Source organism: Nomascus leucogenys, chromosome 16, assembly GCF_006542625.1.
Source record: "Nomascus leucogenys isolate Asia chromosome 16, Asia_NLE_v1, whole genome shotgun sequence".
Taxonomy (NCBI): Eukaryota; Metazoa; Chordata; class Mammalia; order Primates; family Hylobatidae; genus Nomascus; species Nomascus leucogenys.
In genome coordinates this window covers 22,906,400-22,934,369 of record NC_044396.1, presented here as the reverse complement: position 1 = coordinate 22,934,369, position 27,970 = coordinate 22,906,400, and the positions used below count along the sequence as shown (strand labels likewise).

The 27,970-nt window shown below is 35.7% G+C and overlaps 1 protein-coding gene and 1 pseudogene across 8 annotated transcripts in view; both read left to right on the top strand.

The window, feature by feature from the left end:
- The window catches only part of RALYL (RALY RNA binding protein like), a 731,347-nt gene that overhangs the window by 481,590 nt on the left and 221,787 nt on the right, over positions 1 to 27,970 (top strand). The gene's annotated exons all lie outside the window — the stretch shown is intronic.
- On the top strand, positions 2,407 to 16,046 carry LOC105737629 (annotated as a pseudogene).

Genomic DNA, 27,970 nt, shown 5'->3' with positions numbered 1-27,970 from the left:
CCTTACTTGAAAGAATATTTTCTCTTTGGATTTTTTCTGATCCAAGTAATTGCAATTGCAAAAACCAGGAATCACTAATGTAGAGATATGGATAGCCAATTTGGGTTGCTTATACTATGACTATATCAGAAATGCAGCTTATTCCTTTCTCCAAATAGTCCCTGAGATTTTGCAGATGTAGGTCTTAGTTTGTGGCTTGCATGCAAATATACAAAGCTTGATTGTAGGCATAACCCCTTTTTTCCTATAGATAGTTTATGAGAATGTTGCAATCAAAACTATGTCCTAACATTCCCAGTGTGCTCCTAAATCCCATGTCCCAGTTAGCATTTAGTTATGTGAGCAAACTGATTTCACAATGAGTCCATGAGATAACTGAATCTGTCTCCAGAATTTTAGTGTGATAGTGCTTAATAGCAAATGACCATTTAAGGTCCCCACCCAATCCTAAAACAGCCTTCTGGATTCAAGAATCTATATAATAGCTGGTTATGCCATCATTAAGCCTCAACTAAATGATTATTAAGGCCCTTCTGTGCTTGGAGTTATGGGGAAACATAGAAATGAATGCAAAAGTTATAATCCTTTCAAAATATTTTTTATTGCTTGGGCTTGATTACATATTAAAAGATTTTTTTTTTTTTTTTGAGACAGAGTCTCGCTCTGTCACCCAGGCTAGAATGCGGTGGCCTGATCTCAGCTCACTGCAACCTCTGCCTCCCAGGTTCAAGCAGTTCTTCTGCTCAGCCTCCCAAGTAGCTGGGACTACAGGCGCATGCCACCACACCTGGCTAATTTTTGTATTTTTAGTACAGACGGGGTTTCACCATATTGGCCAGGCTGGTCTCGAACTCCTGACCTCATGATCCACCCTCTTGGGCCTCCCAAAGTGCTGGGATTACAGGCGTGAACCACCCTACCCGTAATACACTCTTGTACTTTAAAGGAAGAAATGAAGAACTAAAGGAATGAAGAAGCCAAAAGATTTTATCAAGGCAGAGCTATATATATTAAGCCTTCAAAGCGAAACTTGTTTTTCTCTAGTTGTCAATGTCCCAGATAAAATAAAATTTGATCTTGATTAGTCTTTTATTAAATAGACTAATAAAAAGTTAAAATTATTATGTTTATAAAATGTATTTTGAGTAACATGGTTCAGATATTTTCATATAGCAGTAAGTATAGATTGGAGATTATATAAACAGTTAAACCTGGTCATTGTACTACATATAACCTTAAAAGGAAATTTAAAAAGTATAAATGGGAATAGGAATAGATTTACCTATTAAGAAATGATATGTTATAATATCAAGAATAAATAATTTGCTTATTTCTTAATGATCTCAACAAAATGTGTTTTTTAGAGATTTTTTGAATCAGAAAAGTGTACCTATAACATATTCTATCCAACAATTTAAACTGGTGATAAAACTGGAAATAGAAAAGAATAAAGATTGCTTCTGAATAGAAAATGCTTAAAACCAGCAGTATTTATTGATATTTTGTGCAATAAAAGAAAATGAAATATGCAATTATTTCAGCTGCTTTCTCAGGTAAAGCTGTTTTTAAAGAAAACTTCTTAAAGCTATGGCTAACCCAGCTCCCACGTGAAATGACTTTTTTATGACATTTTCAATGTACCTTAAATGCATGTACTTCTAGTCTAAATTATTAGCCTAGGCTACTTTACTCACCTCAGATAGCATTTTTCAAGAAATAAACTTATGTACGGCACAAGTGGAAAATAAAACCACTTTCTATTTCTTCATTTATAGGAGGTTGAACTTCTCTGGAGTGCTAGAGCTATAGATTTTTCTGGATGTGTGCTTCAGAGTGAAGTCAAGTGATATTACTTTTCTCTTAAATTACCAACCAACTGAAAAAAAAATCATTAGTTCTAAATTTTGAATTCCACTGATATCATAAGGTATACAAAAGCACTTTGCTTTTCACCCTTTTTTTTTTTAACGTTGTCCATATGGGAATGGACAACTCTTGATTACTACAGCTAAATTGTCAGTTTTATGAATTACTTCCTATAAAAATGACCTCCTCTGCCCTGCAAGTATAGTTTTTTGTTTGTTTGTTTTTTGTTTTTTTGAGATGGAGTCTCACTTTGTCACCCAAGCTGGAGTGCAGTGGTGACATCTCAGCTCACTGCAACCTCCATACCCCGGGTTCAAGCAATTCTCCTGCCTCAGCCTCCCGAGTAGCTGAGATTTTAGGTATGCACCACCACACCCGGATCATATTTTTGTATTTTTAGTAGAGACAGGGTTTCACTATGTTGGCCAGGCTGGTTTCAAACTCCTGACCTAAAATGATCCACCTGCCTCGGCCTCCCAAAGTGCTAGGATTACAGGCATGAGCCACTGTGCCCAGCCAAGTGTAGCGTTTTTTAATGCAAACAAGTATATGATAAAGAATTTAAAAGGAGGCTGCAAAAGGTCAGAAAAATTGTACAAACCTATTTCAACATGGAGTTCTTTCTTGAGTCTCTTTATTACTTTCACATTTCCTGCAGAAAGCTAAAAGTTCACTAGCAACAGTGCATAAAAGAAATAATAGTAAGGCGGTGTAATCACTAAGGAGCTGAAGCACTGGCATCTCTTAAAATGCTGGATTACCTCAGTGCTGATCAGTGGAAAATCAAAAAGGATGAGAAGGATGACAAACACTTTTGAGCTCTGAATGAAGAGGATACTGCCTTGCTGAAAAATCATGGTCAGAGCACTTAGTCTAGGCAGATTAAGCAGGTTGAGAATGACATTCAACAACCTCTTAAGAAAATTAATTATCTCAGTAGTATTAAAGAGTCCGACACTAGCCTGGCCACCAGCAGCACTCTGGGATTTGGCTGCAAATAAGCAAATGCGCCAGAGTGAACAATGTTTACAGGTTGCAAGGTGTAGAAAGATAGTAAATGCTGATTCTGAGAACTCAAAATACATTGTCAATATGGAGCAGATTGCTAAGTTTATGGCGGACCTCAGTGATCTACTGACGTTGAGGCAGGGATGAAATTTGATGGGGAAAAATGTAAGTATTAAATTCAGATTCCCATGCTTTATAAGATTGACCCAACAATTACCACGATGCCGGTGGAGTAAAAACCTGATGTCATATACAGTGGTGTTGTTGGCTGTAGGGAACAGATTGAGACATTGTAAGTAGTTGAAACCCCACTACTTCATCCAGAGAGATTTGTTAACCTTGGCATGGAGACTCCCAAGAGTGTGCTCTTTGGTCCACTAGGTGCAGGCAAGACACTCTGTGCTTAGGTGGTTGCTAAATAGGACTGATGCTTGCTTCATCGAGTTATTGGATATGAACGTTTACAGAAATATATCTGCAAAGGGGCTGGAATGGTTCATGAGCTCTTCCCAGTGGCCAGAACGAGAAATGCCTGCCTTATCTTCTTTGATGAAACTGATGCTATTGGAAGAGCTCAGTTTGATGATGGTGCTGGAGGTGACAATGAAGTACAGAGAAAAATGTGGGAACTAATTCATCAGTTGGATGGCTTTGACCCTCAAGGCAATATTAAGTGCTGATGGCCACTAACAGACGTGATACTTTGGATTCAGCACTGATGAAGCCAGGGAAATTGGAAAGAAAGATTGAATTTAGTTTACCTGATCCAGAGGGTCAGACTCACATCTTTATTTTTTTTCTTTTTTTTTTATTATACTTTAAGTTTTAGGGTACATGTGCACAACGTGCAGGTTTGTTACATGTATATACATGTGCCATGTTGGTGTGCTGTACCCATTAACTCGTCATTTAACATTAGGTATATCTCCTAATGCTATCCCTCCCCACTCCACCCACCCCACAACAGGCCCTGGTGTGTGATGTTCCCCTTATTGTGTCCATGTGTTCTCATTGTTCAGTTCCCACCTATGAGTGAGAACATGCAGTGTTTGGTTTTTTGTCCTTGCAATAGTTTGCTGAGAATGATGGTTTCCACCTTCATCCATGTCCCTACAAAGGACATGAACTCATTATTTTTTATGGCTGCATAGTATTCCACGGTGTATATGTGCCACATTTTCTTAATCCAGTCTATCATTGTTGGACATTTGGCTTGGTTCCAAGTCTTTGCTATTGTGAATAGTGCTGCAGTAAACACACATGTGTGTGTGTCTTTATAGCAGCATGATTTATACTCCTTTGGGTATATATCCAGTAATGGGATGTCTGGGTCAAATGGTATTTCTAGTTCTAGATCCATGAGGAATTGCCACACTGACTTCCACAATCGTGGAATTAGTTTACAGTCCCACCAACAGTGTAAAAGTGTTCCTATTTCTCCACATCCTCTCCAGCACCTGTTGTTTCCTGACTTTTAATGATCGCCATTCTCACTGGTGTGAGATGGTATCTCATTGTGGTTTTGATTTGCATTTCTCTGATGGCCAGTGATGATGAGCATTTTTCCATGTGTCTTTTGGCTGCATAAATGTCTTCTTTTGAGAAGTGTCCGTTCATATCCTTTGCCCACTTTTTGATGGGGTTGTTTTTTTCTCGTAAATTTGTTTGAGTTCTTTGTAGATTCTGGATATTAGCCCTTTGTCAGATGAGTAGATTGCAAAAATTTTCTCCCATTTTGTAGGTTGCCTGTTCACTCTGATGGTAGTTTCTTTTGCTGTGCAGAAGCTCTTTAGTTTCATTAGATCCCATTTGTCAATTTTGGCTTTTATTGCCATTGCTTTTGGTGTTTTAGAAATGAAGCCCTTGCCCATGCCTATGTCCTGAATGTTATTGCCTAGGTTTTCTTCTGGGGTTTTTATGGTTGTAGGTCTAACATGTAAGCCTTTAATCCATCTTGAATTAATTTTTGTATAAGGTGTAAGGAAGGGATCCAGTTTCAGCTTTCTACATATGGCTAGCCAGTTTTCCCAGCACCATTTATTAAATAGGGAATTCTTTCCCCCTTTCTTGTTTTTGTCAGGTTTGTCAAAGATCTGATAGTTGTAGATATGTGGCATTATTTCTGAGGGCTCTGTTCTGTTCCATTGGTCTATGTCTCTGTTTTGGTACAAGTACCATGCTGTTTTGGTTACTGTAGCCTTGTAGTATAGTTTGAAGTCAGGTAGTGTGATGCCTCCAGCTTTGTTCTTTTGGCTTAGGATTGTCATGACAATGCGGGCTCTTTTTTGGTTCCATATGAACTTTAAAGTAGTTTTTTCCAATTCTGTGAAGAAAGTCCTTGGTAGCTTGATGGGGATGGCATTGAATCTATATGGGCCATATGGCCATTTTCACTATATTGATTCTTCCTATCCATGAGCATGGAATGTTCTTCCCTTTGTTTGTATCCTCCTTTATTTCATTGAGCAGTGGTTTGTAGTTCCCCTTGAAGAGGTCCTTCACATCCCTCGTAAGTTGGATTCCTAGGTATTTTATTCTCTTTGAAGCAATTGTGAATGGGAGTTCACTCATGATTTGGCTCTCTGTTTGTCTGTTATTGGTGTATAAGAATGCTTGTGATTTTTGCACATTGATTTTGTATCCTGAGACTTTGCTGAAGTTGCTTATCAGCTTAAGGAGATTTTGGGCTGAGACGATGGGGTTTTCTAGATATACAATCATGTCATCTGCAAACAGGGACAATTTGACTTCCTCTTTTCCTAATTGAATACCCTTTATTTCTTTCTCCTGCCTGATTGCCCTGGCCAGAACTTCCAACACTATGTTGAATAGGAATGGTGAGAGAGGGCATTCCTGTCTTGTGCCAGTTTTCAAAGGGAATGCTTCCAGTTTTTGCCCATTCAGTATGATATTGGCTGTGGCTTTGTCATAGATAGCTCTTATTATTTTGAGATACGTCCCATCAATACCTCATTTATTGAGAGTTTTTCGCATGAAGGACTGTTGAATTTTGTCAAAGGCCTTTTCTGCATCCATTGAGATGATCATGTGGCTTTTGTCATTGGTTCTGTTTATATGCTGGATTACGTTTATTGATTTGCGTATGTTGAACCAGCCTTGCATCCCAGGGATGAAGCCCACTTGATCATGATGGATAAGCTTTTTGATGTGCTGCTGGATTCAGTTTGCCATTATTGTACTGAGGATTTTTGCATCAATGTTCATCAGGGATATTGGTCTAAAATTCTCTTTTTTGTTGTGTCTCTGCCAGGCTTTGTTATCAGGATGATAACTCATAAAATGAGTTAGGGAGGATTCCCTCTTTTTCTATTGATTGGAATAGTTTCAGAAGGAATGGTACCAGCTCCTCCTTGTACCTCTGGTAGAATTCGGCTGTGAATCCGTCTGCTCCTGGACTTTTTTTGGTTGGTAAGCTATTAATTATTGCCACAATTTCAGAGCCTGTTATTGATCTATTCAGAGATTCAACTTCTTCCTGGTTTAGTCGTGGGAGAGTGTATGTGTCGAGGAGTTTATCCATTTCTTCTAGATTTTCTAGTTTATTTGCATAGAGGTGTTTATAGTATTCTCTGATGGTAGTTTGTATTTCTGTGGGATCAGTGGTGATATCCCCTTTATCATTTTTTATTGCATCTATTTGATTCTTCTCTCTGTTCTTATTTATTAGTCTTGCTAGCAGTTTCCCAATTTTGTTGATCTTTTCAAAAAACCAGTTCCTGGATTCATTGATTTTTTGAAGGGTTTTTTGTGTCTCTATCTCCTTCAGTTCTGCTCTGATCTTAGTTATTTCTTGCCTTCTGCTAGCTTTTGAATGTGTTTGCTCTTGCTTCTCTAGTTCTTTTAATTGTGATGTTAGGGTGTCAATTTTAGATCTTTCCTGCTTTCTCTTGTGGGCATTTAGTGCTATAAATTTCCCTCTACACACTGCTTTGAATGTGTCTCAGAGATTCTGGTATGTTGTGTCTCTGTTCTCGTTGATTTCAAGGAACATCTTTATTTCTGCCTTCATTTCGTTGTGTACCCAGTAGTCATTCAGGAGCAGGTTGTTCAGTTTCCATATAGTTGAGCGGTTTTGAGTGAGTTTCTTAATCCTGAGTTCCAGTTTGATTGCACTGTGTTCTGAGAGACAGTTTGTTATAATTTCTGTTCTTTTACATTTGCTGAGGACTGCTTTACTTCCAAATATGTGGTCAGTTTTGGAATAGGTGTGGTGTGGTGCTGAAAATAATGTATATTCTGTTGATTTGGGGTGGAGAGTTCTGTAGATGTCTATTAGGTCCTCTTGGTGCAGAGTTGAGTTCAATTCCTGGATATCCTTGTTAACTTTCTGTCTCATTGATCTGTCTAATGTTGACAGTGGGGTGTTAAAGTCTCCCATTATCATTGTGTGAGAGTCTAAGTCTCTTTGTAGGTCTCTAAGGACTTGCTTTATGAATCTGGGTGCTCCTGTATTGGGTGCATATAAGATTCATACTTGTTCAATGGATGTTGAAAGATACCAGATTTGCGTGGTTAGCACAACTACATCTAAACAGCACTGGGGCTGAGATTAGAAGCTTTTGTGTAGAAGCTGGGTTTTTTTGTTTTGTTGTTTTGTTTTTGGTTTTGGTTTTGGTTTTGGTTTTGAGACTGAGTCTCACTCTGTCATCCCGGCTGGAGTGCAGTGGCACGATCCCGGTTCACTGCAACCTCCGCCTCCTGGTTTCAAGCCATTCTCCTGCCACAGCCTCCTGAGTTGCTGGGATTATAAGCATGTGCCACCACGCCCAGCTAATTCTGTGTATTAAGTAGAGACAGAGTTTCACTATATTAGCCAGACTGATCTCAAACTCCCGATCAGGAACTCTCGATCCCTCAGGTGATCCGCCCACCTTGGCCTCCCAAAGTGGTGGGATTACAGGCGTTGAGCCATGCCCGGCCAAAGCTGATATGTTTTTGATCACAGCATGGTAAAAAAAAAAAAAAAAAAAAAAAAAATGCTACTGAGAATTGCTTGGAAGACGTAAATAAGATCATTACCTATTACGCCAAATTCAGCACTACTCACTGGTAACGTGACACAACTGAGCCCTGAAGGCTTTCAAATGAAAACACATCTTTTCATTGGAATCCTAACCTTTTATGGAGTTGTTAATAACCACTTCACAAAAAAGGCTTCAACATTATAAAATGATAATAATAATAGTAATTGTCATTTACTGAATACGTGATACTTGTGCCAAGTTACTGTGCTGGCCATTTATGTTTATTTGATAAATATTTATTGAGTACCCACTATGAATTAGGATAAGGGAGATGATCACTGCCTTCAAGGAGCATATAATCAAATATAAACCGATATGCCCAAGGCAATGATAAGGAGACTCATTGGGAATTATGAAAGCACAGACTAGCCTGAGGTAAAGCTTTCTGGAAAAGTTTATGATTGAGCTCCATATTAAAGAAATTAGAAGATTGCATTTGAAGATGAAGAGAAATGACATCCTAAGCAATGAATTTGTGCGGACAAAAGCATTGATGAGAAAACACTATCTGTGTTCAAGGAACTACAAAGAAGTTAGTATTTGAAAGGTCAGAACTGAGAAGACCTGAGGCTGGAAAGGTATGAAGGTTTAAAATCATGCAAGAATTGGCATGACATTTTAAGATACCCAAACTTTTTTCTGTAGGTGAGAGAAGTCAATCAAGACTTTGAAAGGCCATACATGGCATATATGCATACCTTACATACATGTCAGGGTACAGTTTGTATTTATGAGGATGTATCAGTTCAGGCTGCCCTGTCAAATTGTCATAGATTGGGAAGTTTAAGCAACAGCAATTTATTTTTTGCACAGTTTAGGAGGTAGAGAAGTCGATCATCAAGGGGCTGGCAAAGCAAGTTTTACCTGAGGCCTCCTCTCAGCTGGTAGGCAGTCGCCATCTTGCTGTGTGCTCACATGACTTCTTTGTGGGAGCAAAGAGAGAGTAAGCTCTCTGGTGTCTTTCCTTATGAGGGCACTAATCCTATTATGAGGATTCTACCCTCATGACCTCATCTAACTCTCATTACCTCCCAAAGGCCCCATTTCCAAATACAATCACATTGGAGGCTAGGGTTTTGACATGGGAATGTATTGAGACACAAATATTGAGTCCATAACAGGGGAGAAGGAAAGAAACAGAAGAGCAGCTGTGAGGTGAAATCAGTGGGTTTGAGTGGTTGATTGATTGATTGATTGTAGCTCAGAGAGAAGATACAGTCTACTTTTTTCTCTACCCATTGTAACCCATCAACTCTATGCCACCAGGTGAGGCTACTGCACTAGTCTTCATCCTAGTTCCCTTCCTGCTCTTTACCCAATCCCCACCATGGTCTCCACTACCAGCCCTCATTCCACCACCCTCCTTAGCACTATTCAGCTCTTTTCTAGTACCTGATTCTCTCCCAATTTAGGACATTTGCACATTCTAGTGGAAAAAATAGGTAAGTATACAAATAAATGCAACTCAATATGCTAAGTACTACTGAATCACAGAAGTTACTAATGGTAGTATAGTTAGTTCTGTTATAAATATGACATACGTGTTCCTGAAAAATTATCACACCATGTAGAATTATACAATTTAAAAAACACAGGGCTAATGATAAAATGGGCTTGGAGTTCAACATTCAAAAATTTTGTCACTGCAATATTTTTAAAAATAAGAATCTAATGAAAATGACAATGTGTGTGTGTGAATAGTTAAGAAACACATAAATGGGTATACCCACACATAAGTGGGTATTTTTACCATAAAATCTGGTTTGCTTCTGGAAGTGAGTATTAAAAGGGTTGCAGCTTGTGAATTATTAGGAAGTAGGAGGACGGTGAGCTGAAATCAGAGGAAAGGTTGTATTAGGTGCAGATAGGTGTGGCTTATAAAACACCCAGTGAATGGAGAGAGCTGGTGCATGTTTGTGGTATGTGTGGATTAGGGTACATTTTGTGTATCTCCACTTAGCTTGGACACAGCTGGTGCAGTTTTTTGCATTCCCCTCATGTTTCTAATGGAGGAAATCTTGCATAAGCAACCTTAATTTTTTTCTTTATATCAATTCCTTTAGAACAAATTTACTTTTTCAAAACAAGCATTATAGCAAAACTGACAATAATTGTGCCTTGAACAGTTGGAAAAGGTATCACAAAAGTGGTGAAGTAAACTGAGCCTTCTAACATGAAAAGCTATATATCAGCAGAAAAGAGGAAAGGGAACCAGGCCAAGGAAACAACATGCATAGAGGGGACCAAGTGTGAAAGAGAACATCATGTTTGGCAAGCTGCCAGCATGTTATTTTGCTATATTAATACATCATATTGTTTGTTTGTTTGTTTGTTTGTTTTGAGACTGGGTCCAGCCCTGTCACCCAACCTGGAGTGCAATGGTGCAATCTCAGTTCACTGCAACCTCCACCTCCCAGGTTCAAGCAATTCTCCTGCCTCAGCCTCCTGAGTGGTTGGGATTACAGGTGCACGCCACCACGCCCGGCTAATTTTTGTGTTTTTAGTAGAGACTGGGTTTCACCATGTTGGCCAGGCTAGTCTCAAACTCCTGACCTCAAATGATCCTCCCAGCTTGGCCTCCCAAAGTGCTGGGATTATAGGCATGAACCACCACACCCAACCATTACATCATAATGTTTTTAAAAGTTTTTTCAAACATATTTTCATCATCATAAATGTTGTAATTCCCTTCCTTTTCCAATATTTGATTCTTTATTTCTTATTCCCCCCAATGATGGGAAAAATAATTTGACTTCATTTGATGTCGAAAACCTTCATTTTATATATGTGCATTTATTTTTGTGTAACCTACCTAATAACATGGCAACACTGTAAAAATTTCAAGTACTTTCACTCTAACTGAATTAACTTTGCCTTGATATTAAATATTACAAATAGTCTTTCCATGTTAGAAAATATCTTTCACATACTTTGAAATGACAAAAATGGCAACTTCATGAATTCTAATCCAGGGGTAATCATGTTTTCATTTTTTGTGTTCTGATATATTACAAACTTGATGGTTTAAATTAATGTTAATTAGAATTTTTAATTCAGCCAAAGAAATATTGTTCCTTGAGGTTTAATTTAACCTATTCTATTTCAAATTAACAAAATACAAAATGTGTTCTTATATTACATGGATTCATTAAATCAATTAACAATCGCTTGTTAAATGCCTATCATATGCATAAAATGATCTTAGGGTCTATGAGTCTATTTCATTTCATGTCTTATAATTTCCAACGTTCCCTCTTGTTGAGTATTGTATATCTGTACTCAGAACACTCTTGATAGAAGCACATCTAATGGGAAAAAATACCAGAGTGAAAACAACATTATTATTTCACTCAACTGATTAGGTTAATTGATTTCCTGATAGACGCAGGCCTTATTCCACATGGATGATCAAATTTATTATAGTTTCTGATCCTTTGAGGATACTGAAATCTAAGTTTTACAGTAACTCACTGCTTAATATAGACAAGTATCTTGTTTAGCTCAGTTACTTGAAACACAAAAAATTGAAATAATTAAAAAATGTGTTGCATAATTGGCAAAATCACTGAACCTATTCCAACTACTTGTAGTACACTGAATTTTTTAGGGTTCTGTGAAGTACTTTGCAGAATTCTTCTAAAAACTTTTTATTTTCTGCAAAAATTCTATAATTTATTTTGTTTGGGTTATTCATTCACTCACTACCTCTTGAAGACACTGTGTCATTGAAATTGCCAAGATAGTTAATGTAATGACTCTTATAATGCAAGCTCTGTTAGGTAAATCCTTTGATTCTTATTTTTATTTCTCATGATCCCATCCACCTTTTTGCTCAGTTCATTTTTTGGGCACTTTACAGACAGAAATAATATGAGAAAGATAATATATTCATAATCAGTTAATTCTACTCTTTTTGGGGATAAATAAAAGAAAAAGAATTTAAATGGACTAATGGACACTCAAAGTATTTCATTTATTTAATTCCTCTCCCAATTGCCATTGATGAACTAAGCTACTACTCATTCCTCATAGTTTTTTTTTCTTTAACTTCAGAATGCATATTTGTAATATGAAACAATTCTGGATAAGACTTGCCTTTCTGTGTTAAATAATATGTAATATTCATCAGTATGGAATTTATTTGGAAGAGGCCTTGGAATTCCATAATCTAGAATGTTAGGTGACAAAATAACAAGATACAAATAAAGGCAAATATGTATCCAATAAGACGATTTCAAAATATACTACAATGTTATAGTAATCGAAACAGCCTGATGCTGGCATAAAAACAGATATATAGATTGAAGGAACAAAAGAGAGAACTCAGAAATACAACCACACATATGTGGTCAATTAAAGTGTGCCAAGAACACACAATGGGGATAATCACTTCAATGCATGTTGCTGGGAAAACTGGACATCTTAATGCAGCAGAAGAAAAAAACTTGATTCTTGTCTTACCCTATATACAAAAATAACTCAAAATTGATTAAAGATTTAAACATAAGACCTGAAACTGTAAAACTACTAGAAAAAAACATAGGGAAAAAGCTTTTTTTACATTAATCTGGGCAATGTTTTTTTACTATAACCCCAAAAGCACAGGCAACAAGAGTAAAAGTAGAAAAATAGGATTACATCAAACTAAGAAGCTTCTTCACAGCAAGGGAAACAATCATGGAGTGAAGAGGCAACCTATGAAATGGGAGAAAATATTTGCAAACAATACATCTCAAAATGGGTTAATATCTAAAATACGTAAGAAACTCAATAGCTATTGTGAATAGTGCCGCAATAAACATACGTGTGCATGCATCAATGCTAAATGACGAGTTAATGGGTGCAGGAAATCAACATGGCACATGGATACATATGTAACAAACCTGCACATTGTGCACATGTACCCTAAAACCTAAAGAATAATAATAAAAATAAAAATAAAAGAATTAAAGGAAAATGTCCTTGAAAATTTGAAAAAAAAAAAAAAAAAAGAAACTCAATAGCGAACAGCAAATAATCTGATTAAGAAATGGTTAAAGGGATGTCAAAAGACATTTCTCAAGAGAAGACATACAAGGGCCAACAGGTATATGAAAAAAATTTTCAACATCACTATCAGGAAAATGCAATCCAAACCGCAATAAGATATTAACTCATACACTATTAGACTGACTCATACACATTAGCATGACTATTTTCAAAAAGACAAAAGATAGCAAGTGTCATCAAGTGTAGAAAAAAGGCACTTTTACAGTTGATGTGAATATAAATTGGTACAGCCCTGATGGAACAGTATTGAGGTTCCTCAAAAAATTAAATCTGGAACTGCTACATCATCCAGCAATTACACTACTTGTTGCATATGGAAAGGAAATGAAATCAGTATGTGGAAATATCATCACTCCTATGTTCATTGTAGCATTATTCACAATATCCAAGATATGAAATCAACCTAAGTTTCCATCAGCAAATGAATGGATAAAGAAAATGTGGCACATATAAATACAGTGGAATATTATTGAGCCTTAAAAATGGAGGAAATCCTGTCTTTTATAACCACATGGATGTATTTAGAGGACATGATGCTAAGTTAAATAAGCCAGGCACAGAAAGAAAATACTACATGATCTCATTTACATGTGGAATCTAAAAATATCAAACCCATAAAAGCAGATAATAGGATGGTAGTTGGCAGGGGCTGAGGAATGGGAGAAATGGGAAGATAATGGTCAAAAAATATAAAGTTGCAGTTTTGCAGGATGAATAAGTTTGGGAGACCTAACCTACAGAATGGTGGCTATAGCTAGTGCTGGGAGAGTTGACCTTAAATGGTCTCATCACAGAAAAATGGTGATGGACGTGTTAATGATTCATTATAGTAATCATTTCTTAATTTGTATGTATATCAAAACATATACAATTATAAATTGTAAACATACACAATTTTTATCTGTTAATTATACTTCAATAAAGCTAGAAAATTTAAAAACAAAAAAGATTTAAAAATAAATTTCTAATGTAAAAGAACTATTGTTTTTAATAAAATTAACTGTTTCTCACATGCAAATAACATAGAAATAGAAATCCATCTTTAAGTCTTATAGCCAAATATTAAATATTTTAAATCAGAAAATTAAAGAGAAGACAGTGGATGATAAATTCTAAAGCTGGATTATGAGGACCCAGATTTTGCAGATATCGGTGATATCATCCATTAATTCACATTTTAAAATAAGTTTATCAGTGAAGCAAAGTTATAGAAATATAACTGTATACGTGGAAAATGACATAACTACTTTCAAATGGTGGAATTGCTAATTTTTTTTATCTTTGTAAGACTGATTTTTGAGGTTAAAAGAAAAAGAAATCTAGCATCTCTAAGCATTTTATAGTAATAACATTTTCCAGGCAAGTCAAAGCACTGTTTGGAGAATTTCCACATGGCTGGCATTTATTAAACCTAAAAGTTAAAATTACTTTCTTTAGTTTTATTAGACTACAAACATTTTGTATTGTTTGTCAGGATAACTTTATATGGGATCTAGAAATGATAAATGGGCTTGTGATGAACTCTCCTGAAGGAAAGCCAAAGGGACTTTGGTTTCTGTCATATATAAAATATGGCATTCTGGTTTACAAGGAGGTTATCTTTGTCCGCAGATCACTCTTGAGATAGAATCTGGGGCATTCTGGCCATCTCTGGCTATTTGCAAGTACAGATTATATTTCAGTTCTCTAAATGTTTTTGCTGGAAGAAAATCTGTGCACTTTAATCATAGTTTATTTTCATCATTAAGTAGTTGAAATGACAGTGAATTGAGAAAGATTCAAAAAACAAAGAGTAAGACTTCCAAATCGTTATCTGATTATATTCCTAAGGAGCTAAGCACAGCCCCATGTAATTCAAGAAAGAGCAAATGAGCACCTTCTAAACCACACATGCTGGGCTTTCTTCTTCTCCACACACCGCCCCACTCCGCCGCCAAATCTTGTATAGAAGTGGCGAGGCCTATAGCAGATGGATTCCTGGGGTGCTAGGAAAGCAAAAGAAGAGAGTGAGTTCCCTGGAGGAAAGGCAGGAAAGGGATATTCCAGGTAGACAGAAAGCACATGCAAAAGAAGTGATACTAAAATCACTGGAGTAAGAAAATATAGTCCAATTTTCTCATGTGCATAGATACAAAAATCCTAAACAAGAGCAAAATATTAGCAAATCAAATGCAGTGATTCATAGAAAGTATAAAACATCATGATCACATTGGGTTTATTCTAGAAATGCAGATATGGTAAAACATTTAAAAATATACCAAAATATTTCACAATAAATGAGAAAAATTATACATCAATAGATATATTTGACCAAATTCAATATCCAATCATGATTTAAAAAAAAAAACTTTGGAAAATTAGAATAGAAGGGATGTCTTTAATGTAACAAGTTTCTGAAAATAGAAAAACATGCACATGAGTAAAATCATGCTTAGCAATGAATTATTGAAACTTTATGCCTTGAAATGAAGACTGAGAAAAAGATGCACATTCTCACCACTTATATTTAGTATTACACTGGATGTCATAGCCGCTGAAGACAGAAATAAAAACCATCCCCATTTATAGACAACTTGATTGAACATATAGAAAAATCAAAAACAATATGGACTGCTCAGTTAGAGTTAAGCAGTTCCAGAAGGTCAATATACAAAGTCATTTTTCATTCTATGTACCAGCAATAGCAATCAAACATAGAATATGAAATTTAAAAGGGGTATCACTTAGAATAGCTTTTACAATTCTAATGTTTCAGCATAAATCTAATGGAATGTGTGTAAGACCACTACCCTGAAACCTGCAAAACCTGTTCGTGGATTTGAAGACCTAAAATATCATTTATCACAAATTAATCTATAGATTTAGTGAAATACCTATTTCTCACAAATTAATCTATAGATTTAGTGAAATCTATAGATTAGATTTAGTGAAATATCTATTTCAACTATTTCTGGTATTCATCCTTCTGCTGCAGAAACTGAAAAGCTAAAAATGCAAAGTATGTAGCATTATTTTGTATGTGTATGTTGTAACAGGTACGGCATAGTTCAGGATCTGGCTGTTTCTCTAAATACTTGAGTCTTGTTGATTGTAGCAGTGACCGTGATGGCAGATTATCTGGATGTGTCAATGTAATCACAAGAATCCTTCTACTAGAGAGGAAGGAGAATCAAAGTAAGAAAAGGGAGACATGGTAATGGATCCACGAAGTGGGATGATGCATTAAGTTGAAGGAAGAGGCCATGAGCCAAGGATGGTAGGTAGCCTCTAGAAGTTAGAAAAGGCAAGCAAACAAATTATCTTCTGAAATCTTCATAAATTACATAGCCCAACCAACACCTTATTTTAAATGTCTTACTTCCAAGATCATCAGAGTAAATTTGTGTTATTTTAAATTATCAAATTTGGGGTAATTTGTTAAAGCAACAATAGAAAACTAATACACTCATTCAATTCATAAATATTTGTAGAGCAACTAATATATCTCAGACACTGGCTGGCTGTTGGGGATAAATGTATTAGCCCATTCTCACACTGCTAAAAAGAAGTGCCTGAGACTGGGCAATTTAGAAAGCAAAGAGGCTTAATTGACTTACAGTTTCACATAGCTGGGGAGGCCTCACAAAACTTACAATCATGGCTGAAGGGAAAGCAAACACATCCTTCTTCACATGATGGCAGGAAGCAGAAGTGTCAAGCAAAAGGGGAAAAGCCCATTATAAAACCAACAGATCTCATGAGAACTCACTCACTATCACAAGAACAGCATGGAAGTAACTGCCCCCATGATTCAATTACCTTCCACTGGGTCCCTCCCACAACACGTGGGGATTATGGGGAAAACAATTGAAGATGAGATTTGGGTGGGGACACAGCCAAACCATATTAGTATAATAGCAAATGAAAACTTGAAAAGGAGAGAATATTTTTAGACTCATTTTATGAGGCCAGCATTACTCTGATACCAAAGCCTGACAGGGGCACTACAAGAAAAAAAAATTACAGGCTGATATTTCTGATGAACATAGATGTAAAAATTCTCAACAAAATAGAAGAAAATAAAATTCAAGAGCATTTTAAAAGAATCAGTGATCGTTATCAAGTGGAATTTACCCTGGGATATAAGAATCATTCAAATATGTAAATCAATAAATGTGATTCACCATATTAACATAATGAAGGAGAAAAACCATATGATCACCTCAAAGATGAAGAAAAATACATTTTACAAAATTTAACTTTCTTTCATGATTACAAAAAAAGCTCTCAACAAAGTAGGTATAAAAATAATGTTCCTCTACACAACAAAGTCCATATATGAGAAACCCACAGCTAATATTTAACCAGTGGTGGAAAGTTGAAAGTTCTTCTATGATTGGGAACAAGACTCCCCACTCTCTCCACTTCTATGCAGCATAGCACTGGAAGTCCTAGCCAAAGCAACTGGGTAAGACAAACAAAAGGCATCCAAATTGGAAAGGAAGGAGTTGAATTTTCTCTGTTTGCAGATGACATGATCTTATATAGAGAAATCCTAAAGACTCCACCAAAAATATGATTCATATCAGTCCATTAAAACTGATAAACAAATTCAATAAAGTTGCAGGATACAAAATCAACATGCCAATATCAGTAGTGTTTCTATTCACTAACAAACTATTGGGAAAAAAAGATTAAGAAAACAATCTCATTTACATAGCATCATAAAAAATATATTCATGAGTAAATTTAAGCAAGGAGGTGAAACACCTGTATACTGAGAACTATAAAACAGGGATGAAAGAAATTTAGAAGACACAAATAAATAGAAAAATGCCTGTGTTTATAGATTAAAAGAATTAATATTTTTTAAATGACTACTCAAACAATCTGTAGATTCCATAAAATGCTCACCATAATTCCAATGACATTCTCCACAGAAATAGAAAAGGCAATCCCAAAATATGTATGGAACCACAAAAGACCTTGAATAGCCAAGGTAATCTTGAACAAAAAGAACACAGCTGGAAGCATCATACTACCTAACTTTAAAATATATTACAAAGCTATAGTAATCAAAGTGGCATGGTACTGTCATAAAAACAGACACATTTGCCAATAAATTATTGTCTTATGATATGTTCTAATCGAACCAGAAACACTGGACTAGGCTGTTTTTTTGTATATGTTGTATTTGATATGTGTTTTGAACAGCTACATGGGTATATCCAGTAATAATAGCTAACACTATACTTGTCATTATTCTAAGCACTTTTTATGTATCAACTCATTTAATTCTTATAACAGTCCTATAAATATATAATAGTTGAGGAAACATTTATAGATGAGGAAACTGTGGTATGAAAATATGAAGTAACTCGACCAAGATCACACAGCTGACAAATGGCAAAACTGGGATTTAAATAAAGCAAGACAGTGTGGTTCAAGAACCAAAGGTGTTAAACCATCACATTTGTAATGCCTATAGAATTTAAACAGAGTTTTACACAGGTATTTGGTCTATAAATATAAATTTAGTAAGGAAACTAAAAAAACAATGGCATAGAAGCCAAGAAATTGATTTTTCAGGAAAAAGATAATTAACATTGTCAGATATTAACTAGTATCAAGAAGAATTAGGATTAACCAGAAATGCCTTGATTTGGTATTTTTATTATAAAAGTTTTCTTTTTTCCATTTTCTGAAGCCATATTGATTAATCACTATTTCTTGATTATATGTCAGGTCTTTACACATATGTTTCAGCAGTTTATTTTTATTTCGAGTAATTTTTTCAGCGTCACTAACCTGTTCATGTCATGGGCACCAACTCACATACATCTCAGCTTACATTTTTATAATATCCTCTAACACATAAATAATTTATTCTGCTTCTGCTGAAAATTTCCAAAATGTCATGCCCAGTGATCTGCATGGAATTAATTCTTGTCATATATTTATTGACATATTACAGGGCCTTCTATCACCACTGACTGCCACTTTTCAAAACTAGAAACATTATTTCAAGTGTCAGGGTACTGGTTACATTCATTCTCTTTGATATAAACAGATAATTTAACTGGTAGTTTTATTGAAATATTATTTTTGAAAATCTTATGTATCACATATCTATTATAAGCAAAATTTTAAGATTAAGATGATGGCTATTTTATCTTTGTCCCCTTGTATCTTGGACAATTATGTACTTAGTTCATTGCATGAAGTGGTGAGGTATAGAATTCTATTTACTAAGTATTATTTTATTCTGAGTAATGAGAAATTGTTTGCACTATGATCACAAATTGGTAGCAAACTTAGAAAAAAAAGTATCAACATTATTTGTTGAACACCAATTATGTATCATCATCCTGTTCTTAGATCAACATAGTCCACTGAACTTTCTACCCCTCTCTGTAATTCTCTCACTAATGCTTAATTATTGTTACCTATGGCTCCATTCTTTAAACACACCTCATACAGAACTCATTCACTCAGCCTCAGAGAAGAGTGGACCACTCATGGTCAAGGGCCATTTTTTTCAATACACTGTCATAGGACCACAAATCTGCTATGAACAGGATGATGAATCACATGATTGAATATAATCTGTAAGTTTGTGATCAGTTGATTAGTGTCTGTATTCCCCAATAAAATAACAGATATATGAACAATCATGTCTGTTTTTACTTAGCATTACATCAACCAGATGACAAAATTTAAGTACACAAGGTATATTATTTAAAAACTGAAGTTAAATTCATTTAATTTAAATGAGGGATCATATGTTAAATCCTAAATGTTATAATTTAAAAAAAAAAGGTTAATCTTATCCAGATGGGAACATAGCTATTTATGCTACTGAAAACACATGTGATCATCAACCCAAGAAAAAGGCAACCATAAAACCGAAATTTTTTCCTCATTGAATCAAGATTAGGTAGTCACAAGCTGAAATCTTGGTTCCTTCTTTGTTATACTATTTTCCTACAAACATTTCTTTAAATGGTCTTAGAAGCTGGGAGCCAAAGGTTTTTAAATTTGAATAATCACCTTTTCACATGCTGTATTTGTGTTCATATTTTGTGAATCCTCTAATGATTCATTTAAGTATTTATTGTGCTCTCCAGGTGAGCTTTCTATAGCTTTCCAAGGCATGATTTAAAAATATTAAAAATAATACAAGATTTTGTGTTTGCCAAACTAAAGAAGTTTTGAAAATAAAATGTGAGACTCTTTTTTTTCCCACCATAATTTGTTTCTGTATCTAAGGCCGTTTAAGTAAACATCTAAAAACGGTTTTAATAATGGTAAGAGAATCATGAATTTCATTTACATATTTACTGTTCACATACTGCTGTGCTGGTAATGGCAAATGCAGAGTTTATTCAAATAGTTGTCTTTGAAACACATATAAGAGGTCAAAGAATATCCAGGTGGTTCTGAGCCCTTTAGCAGACACAAATACACACAAAATGAGGATTGGAGATGGATTTCTGAAATGCCCTTGGGCTATGTAATGCTAAATTATACCTGAAAATTCATTCTATTCAACTCAGCAGGCTGAAGTAGCTCATCAATGTGGTGTAATTATAACTAAATAGGAACAGGAAAGGAATTACGAGGACCGGATTGCTGTGTATAATACTTTTGTAGACAGGCTGAAATGAATTCTATTAATATATAATGTTTTATGCACATTTTAAATTGGAAATAATTAGAAATTTTGGAGTAAAAATGTTGACATTATTCTTAGAAACAAAAATGCTGAATATGATCCATAAATCGAAATTGATATTTTTAAAAGTCCATAAAGAATTACATATCATAGTATTGGTCTTTGTCTATTTTAAGCATTATATTTTTAAACTATGAACAAATCTTCTTAATGTCCAGACCAACATTTTCAAAATTGTTTGGTTATGTGTGTGTATGGGCATCTAATTTTCTGACATAATGTTATCTCTTTTTAGTTGGAAATTTGCTCTGGGTCATTCTAACCTACTTGATTATTTTCCCTGAAGAACATTCTCCAAGTCCATAATGGACCTTAGATTAGTGCAAATATATCATTTCAGTGGACTTCATGCACCAATTAGACTTTACTTGAATATCTTTAGAATCACAATATATGCACCTCTAGAATTTTTTTTAACTTTTAATTCAGGAGTGAAAGTGCAGGTTTGTTATACAAGTAAACTTGTGTCATGGGGGTTTGCTGTACAGATTATTTCATCACCCAGGTATTAAGCCTAGTACCTATTAGTTATTTTTTCTGATCTTCTCTCTTCTCCCACCCTCCACCCTCCAAAGGCCCTAGTGTCTGTTTTTCCCCTCTATGTGTCCATATGTTCTCATCATTTAGCTCCCACTTACAAGAGAGAACACACTGTATTCTTTATCTGGAGTATGAGGATAGGTAATTATCAGAATGCCTTCGCTATTGAAATCTCACATATCAAATATATTCTCCCACTGTCTGACACTTTAAAAGCATGTATATTTGCCAAAATGACAATAACTCCAATAATTCCAACTAAAGTAAAATCCTAGATAGTGTTCTCTATTCTCAACGTTTTCTGAATTTGGTTTCTTTGACCATTAGTTTTACAACACATGAGAGAGTGGTATCATGAACTGGGTACAGCTTTTGCAGCTCACAAACTTACACACTCCAGTTCTGCTTCTTTCTTGCAAGCTCTTTGAACTTGGCCCTTGTACCTCAGTTCCCTTATCTGTAGGATGAGGACTCCTACCTCACGTCACTGCTTTAAAATTAAAGCAACATAAACGAAATCCCTCACACAAAGCAAGCACTTAATAATTGTCCATTTTTATGATTCCATTGAGCTTCTGTAATTAATTAGGGAACTATTTTAATTAGAATACCTCATATATATTTAATTCATTGCTTACATTATAAAGCTAACATTAGTGAACTCTAGGGGTGATGATGTAAAATTATAGAGTCCCAATGATAATAACATATATTCTTTGAAGCAGAATATGCAAGGTATCATACAGTGGAGTGCAGAATCCCAGTTCATCTTTTTTTAGCATCATGTATTTATTACCTGCCTTACACCAAGAAGAATTTGTGCCCCACTACCACATATATAAAATAAAGTAGAAATACAATGAATTTTATATAGATAAAACACAGCAGAGGAAAGAAACCCCACAGAATAGAAAGATGAAACCGGATGCTCTAGTTCAGAGTCCAGAAAGAAGAAAGTAAGGGCAAGTTTCAGGAAAGACAGATGTTGACTAAGATAGAATCAGCCAGGAAAAGAGAAAGGCAGAACTCTGAGAAGTCAGCAGTGTGTACAATAGGATACTTGCTACTTTATGTCTCTGCCTTCCTCTACTTCACGTGCCACTTGCTGGTCCCCACCATTGTCCTGAGTCTTCTGTGCTTGGTTAAGAATTTTCTCCAGCTACAATCTGGCCACTGAAGTAGGACGCATCCTGCAAACACCTCAGAACCCCGTTTTGCTAAGAAACTTTACCACTCACAACCCTGTGGCTTTTAAGATAGGTAGGTAGGTAGGTAGGTAGATAGATAGATAGATAGATAGATAGATAGATAGATAGATAGATAGATAGATGATAGATAGATAGATAACAGATAGATGAATAGATAGTAGATAGATAGATAACTATATATCCTATTCTGTAAACTCTTTCATAGTAAAATTCTATGCATAATTTTCATGATCACAGAAACTAATATGACTTCAAGGATGTTTTAATTTCTCATCATGATTCCCTATAAACTCAAGTACTATCCCTTCATCTCAGGACACAGTGGAGATGCTCTGAGACAAAAGTTGTGAGCTACTGAGGAAGAATTTTTTATAAGTAAAAGATTTCTAGAGAGCATGGTATAGCAATTCTCCCACATCATGCTTGTCTAGTCCACTCCAGCTGTTATAACAAAGTGCCATACACTGGGTGGCTTATAAACAACAGAAATTTATTTCTCAGAGTTCTGAAGTCTGAGAAGTCTAAGATCAAAGTGCTGGCAGATTCAGTGTCTTGTGAGGGCCTTCTTTCTGGTCAATAGAAGGCAACTTCTCTTTGTGTCCTCAGGTGGAAGAGGCAAGGGATCTCTCTGGGGTCTTTTTAATAAAGGCACTAATCACATTTGTGAGGGTTCTGTTCCCATACCTAATCACCTCCCAAAGGCCCCACCTTAAATACATCACAGGAGGGATTAGGTTTCAATGTACTAATTGGAGAGGAACAAAAACATTTAGACCACAGCAATACACACCTCTAATAAACTATATAATCACTTCCATACGTCTGTGAGGTAGTTTGTTGCAGATGATAGTACCTTTTATGTGGCTATCATCCGAAAAGAGACCTTGTGCCTTTTTAGGTTCAGGATGATTTTACGTTATACCTTTAAGGTAAAATATAGCCAACATTTATTAAAAATATGTTGAAGGGTAGTAAATTATTTACATAGGCATAAATAATTTCCTTCATACTTTTAAGTATAATCGCTAGGAAATTAAAGACATTTTTCAACTCTTTTGCAACCATTAAATACTTGAACCCATCCAAAGGATATGATAAAGAAGATAGAATTTCATTATCCTTAAAACACTGCAAATTTATCCAAGTATAAATGAGTAAACCAGGCAACCAAGAAGATAAAACTAAGTCTGGATAATCAAATTTAGGCTACAAAAAGATAAAACTCAGATAAAATTGAATGGAAAGCATACAAAGAAAGAGAAGCAACAAAAGCAAGAATGCTAAAAAACAATTACCACTAAGGAGATGCAGTAAAAACAAAATCAATTGTAATATGAGTTATAAAGGAGAAACATTTTAGCTGTGTTTAATACCTGTAAGTATTAAATATTTCAGAATCATAATAATTGTAAAGATTTCTTTGACATTAATGCATAGGAAACTGGACAAATCCAAAGAAATGAATAAAGACTTAATAATAAAACCTAATTATAGTTTAAGCAAAAAATGAAAGTCTCTTCCAGATACATAAAAAAACTGAACAAAACTAAGGAGTACAGAATTGATTTGTTTGCTTATTTCACTTTTAGCAACAGTCAAGAATAAAGAAGTATCTTTCTGGAAATCGTTATTTTTCCCTAATTTGAACCAATATCACAAATGAAAACTTGGACCAAACTTAAGGAAGTCTTTTATTTCCTTCAATTCAAAAAAAAACAATGATAAATGAAGTAAAATGAGGTGCTGAATGAAAAGACAAGATGTTTTTAATATGATAGCCATTAAATATTTTAGTAACTATTTTTAGATTATCTACTTACAGGACAGCACTTGACTTGGGGCAGATGGATGTGGGTCCAGATCTCCAGGCAGTTGTCAAGACAGCAAGTAATTTAATATAGATGAGTGTCAAAGATACAGATATATATTTGTTTAATTGCTGAAAAGATGGATTGGTGATTGTGCTGGGATTGAAAATTATTTGGTTGTTATCCTTGAAAAAACCTGAGGAAAGTATTCATATAAAGAATTCATAGGAATTGTATGAATAAGGAGGTGTTTCAAAAGAAGGAAGCATTTATCTCTAAGAGGAGAAAAGCCAGTGTTACCACAGGGGCAGCTGATAAGATAAGGAAGAAAAGGTATGAGAAGGGTCACACCCATACATCAGGGCGCTGGGTGATATGAATGACCTAGGAGAAAGGTTAACTGTGAGTAACTTTACATCTAAACCTGATAAACATTTTCTGTTCCTACCTGAGAAAGGAGTGTTGAGATATCACTTCCTATCACTCTTGGAAGCCCTGATTGAAGCCCCTGCTGGGAGTACATGGTCCAAGTTGCATGACTTCATATACCTCATCTTCCTTCAGTTATCTGTTCAGCAAACTTGTAGGAGCTGTCTGGTCTCTATCGGACATCTGTAAATGAAGAATTTGGGCAACAGAACTTTGCTGCATCTTTTCAGTTTTAATATTTAATTATTCTAGCAATTCTCTGAAATGGAAGTATCATAAAATTCAAGTTAATGATTTCTATACACTCTATATACAGTGTCTTGACAAAATTCTTAGAAAGTTTATGAAATTCAACACGTTTTAACTTGAAAACCAGATAAAGAGGTCAATACTCTGGGTGAGCTAATAATTCGATGCATTTGATATTCTGGAAATATCCAGTTAGGGTTTTATTTGGAGGAAAGGATGAGGGCTGGAGGATCAGCAAGAGAGGGGGTGAGGTGACTCCAGTAAGACAGGGTACTCATCCCTGCTGCAGAGCTGAGAAGGCCTATTCTGTTATCCCAAGTCAGCTCTGGCTCCAAACTTGAATGTCCCTGCCAGGAAGCCAGAAGCCCTGCAGTCAACTGGATTCACCCCTCCTAGAAGGTAGTTTAGCACAACTAGTTGTTGTAGAAACATGTCTCTTGTGGGGTCTCATCTCCTGTTTCCTGCACAACTACTCAAAGTATCCCTTCACCTCACATGGCATGTTATGTTGAACTGTCTCTGGAGAAATATTAGCCAGATTTTAATCAGGACACTATGTCTTGCCCTCTGTGACACTTTATTCATACATAACCTCTTAGCTTCACTTTACTGAAGCATCAAATAAGAATGATGATAATAAAAATGAAACCAATAATAACAATACATACATCATAGGACTGTTTTCAGTGTTCAATGAAATAATGCATATAACACTTAGAAAAGACCTCAGCACCTAATGAACATTCTCTAAATTTTAGCTCTTTTTAAATCACACAGCATTCACTCCCTGTGTTGAGTTCTGGGAAACATGATTTCCTTGGTTTCAGTACATTACTAGTGACACCATAGAGCCCTTTTAGGTACGTTTCCCCTAGAAGGTACCCAGTGCATTGCCACTTAATTCAGCCCTAAATCATATTGGCCTATTTCCTGGTAAAATGCTCTCAACGCAACTATGTAAGTTATGCTGTGTCCCTGACCATTACCTCTACGTGTCCTCATTCGGCTAAGGTTTCCCCATTTTCAAAATTGGGGTAGAGATACTCAAGTAACAAAAGATTATGTGACATGATGTATATTTAGCACAGGGCTAGATGCATAGTCTCTCTCTCTCTCTCTCTCTCTCTCTCACACACACACACACACACACACACACTCATTCTTTCCTTTTCTCTCTTCCTCTTTCCCTCTTCCTCCTATCTCACTCTCCCCTCTTTCTTTCTTCCTTTTCTTCCTCTCCCTCCTTCCTTTCTTCTATTTGTTATTCTATTACAGTTAAAAGGACAGTTTATATTATACATTTATATTAAAAGTATATATGTTATAGACTTTTATTTCTACTGATTCCTTCCATCAAGAAATGAAAGGTATAGATACAATGATTTGATTTTTAATGAGAATTCATTTATCCCAATGTATCAACACTCACTAGATTTGCATTTGAAGTGTGGAGTATAAAGATCAATTTAAGTAAAAGAAAAACAGATTGTAGGGAGTAGATGAGGAGAAAGCTTGTTAATTAAGGCATCTTTTGGCCTCTGTTGTTATAGGCGTAAAACTGATTTTGCAAACAAAACAACTCTAGCCCATTTGGGATTCTTGAAGAGGGCAGGAAGAAGAGTGGGGTGTCTGGATGTGCTCCTCTCTTCAACTTCTCTCTCTGTCCCTTATGTCTATATTTTTTCTTCCTACTTTTCAGAATGCTGGTTCCTCAGGTTCCACTTTCACCAAGGACTCTGCTCCCCCTAAGCCACTGCCCCTGCCTTTCTCTCACCTGCCTACCCTACTGCGGCATGGTGCTCATGAAGTTGGTTTGTATTCACCGGGTATATGTGAGGTCTCCAATTTTGCTGGCCTCAAGCCTTCCAGGATTCAAGCCACTAGGCCCAGATGTGAGGTTCAGGAGTAGATGCTCTAAATTCACTGAGGTGAGAAAAGTAACATAAGAAAGGATTGAGGAGATGGAAATCCCCTATATGGAGCCTAAGAAAGTCAGCCCTGATAGAAGGTCTGGAGGAGAAAAGTGGGCCAAACATGGATGAGTACAAGTCAGGCTGTTTGTTTTAGTGTGTATCTGTTTATATATACGTGTGGATTTTAATGTGTATAGGTGTGATGATCGATGAGGCTGCAGGGTGGAGGCTTCCTGTACATATGAATGAAGTTAATTAAATTGTCACATGGTCTTTCCAAAAACTGTTCGGATTGATATTAATTATAGATAATGGAGAATTTAAAATGTGAAAAGTGAAAAACTACAAATTTGACTGTATATAATCAAATAATAATGCTAATATCAATGACATTTGAGTCATTAGTCCATCACTGCCTAATCATCACCACGTTTACTCATATCATAAATATATACCACCTATATACCACCTAAAAAAGAAAAATTGTTTTAATTTCATTGAATTGCCACAGTTTTCATGCCTTGTTGGTCTTATGGCATTGGTGTCTAAGAAATCCGCAAATAGCTTTTATAAAGGAGACATTGCTTATTAAATATGGCTTTGTTCCTGTGAATTTAAAATACATCACTAGATCTTCATATCTGTGACTATATACAATTTCATCAAAATCTCTATATTGAGAACTCATATAGTGAGAGAATGCATTCAGATTAACACTGAGACTAAAAGATGTGAAATGACAAGTATTTTAATTATATAAAAAAGTTACTGTAGTCAATAAACATGAAATGGCTCTTGTCTAAATTTATTGAGAAAGCATTTGTGATTGTATGGACTTTATCATTGAAACTTGTTTATTAAAATGTATTCATGGCCGGGCATGGTGGCTCACACCTATAATCCCAGCACTTTGGGAGGCTGAGGTGGGTGGATCACCAGAGGTCAGGAGTTCGAGACCAGCCTGGCCAACATGGCGAAACCCTGTCTCTACTAAAAATACAAAAATTAGCTGGGCGTGGTGGCACATGCCTGTAATCCCAACTACTCAGGAGGCTGAGGCAGGAGAATCACTTGAACCTGGGAGGCGGAGTTTGCAGTGAGCCGAGATCTCACAACTGTACTCCAGCCTAGGTAACAGAGC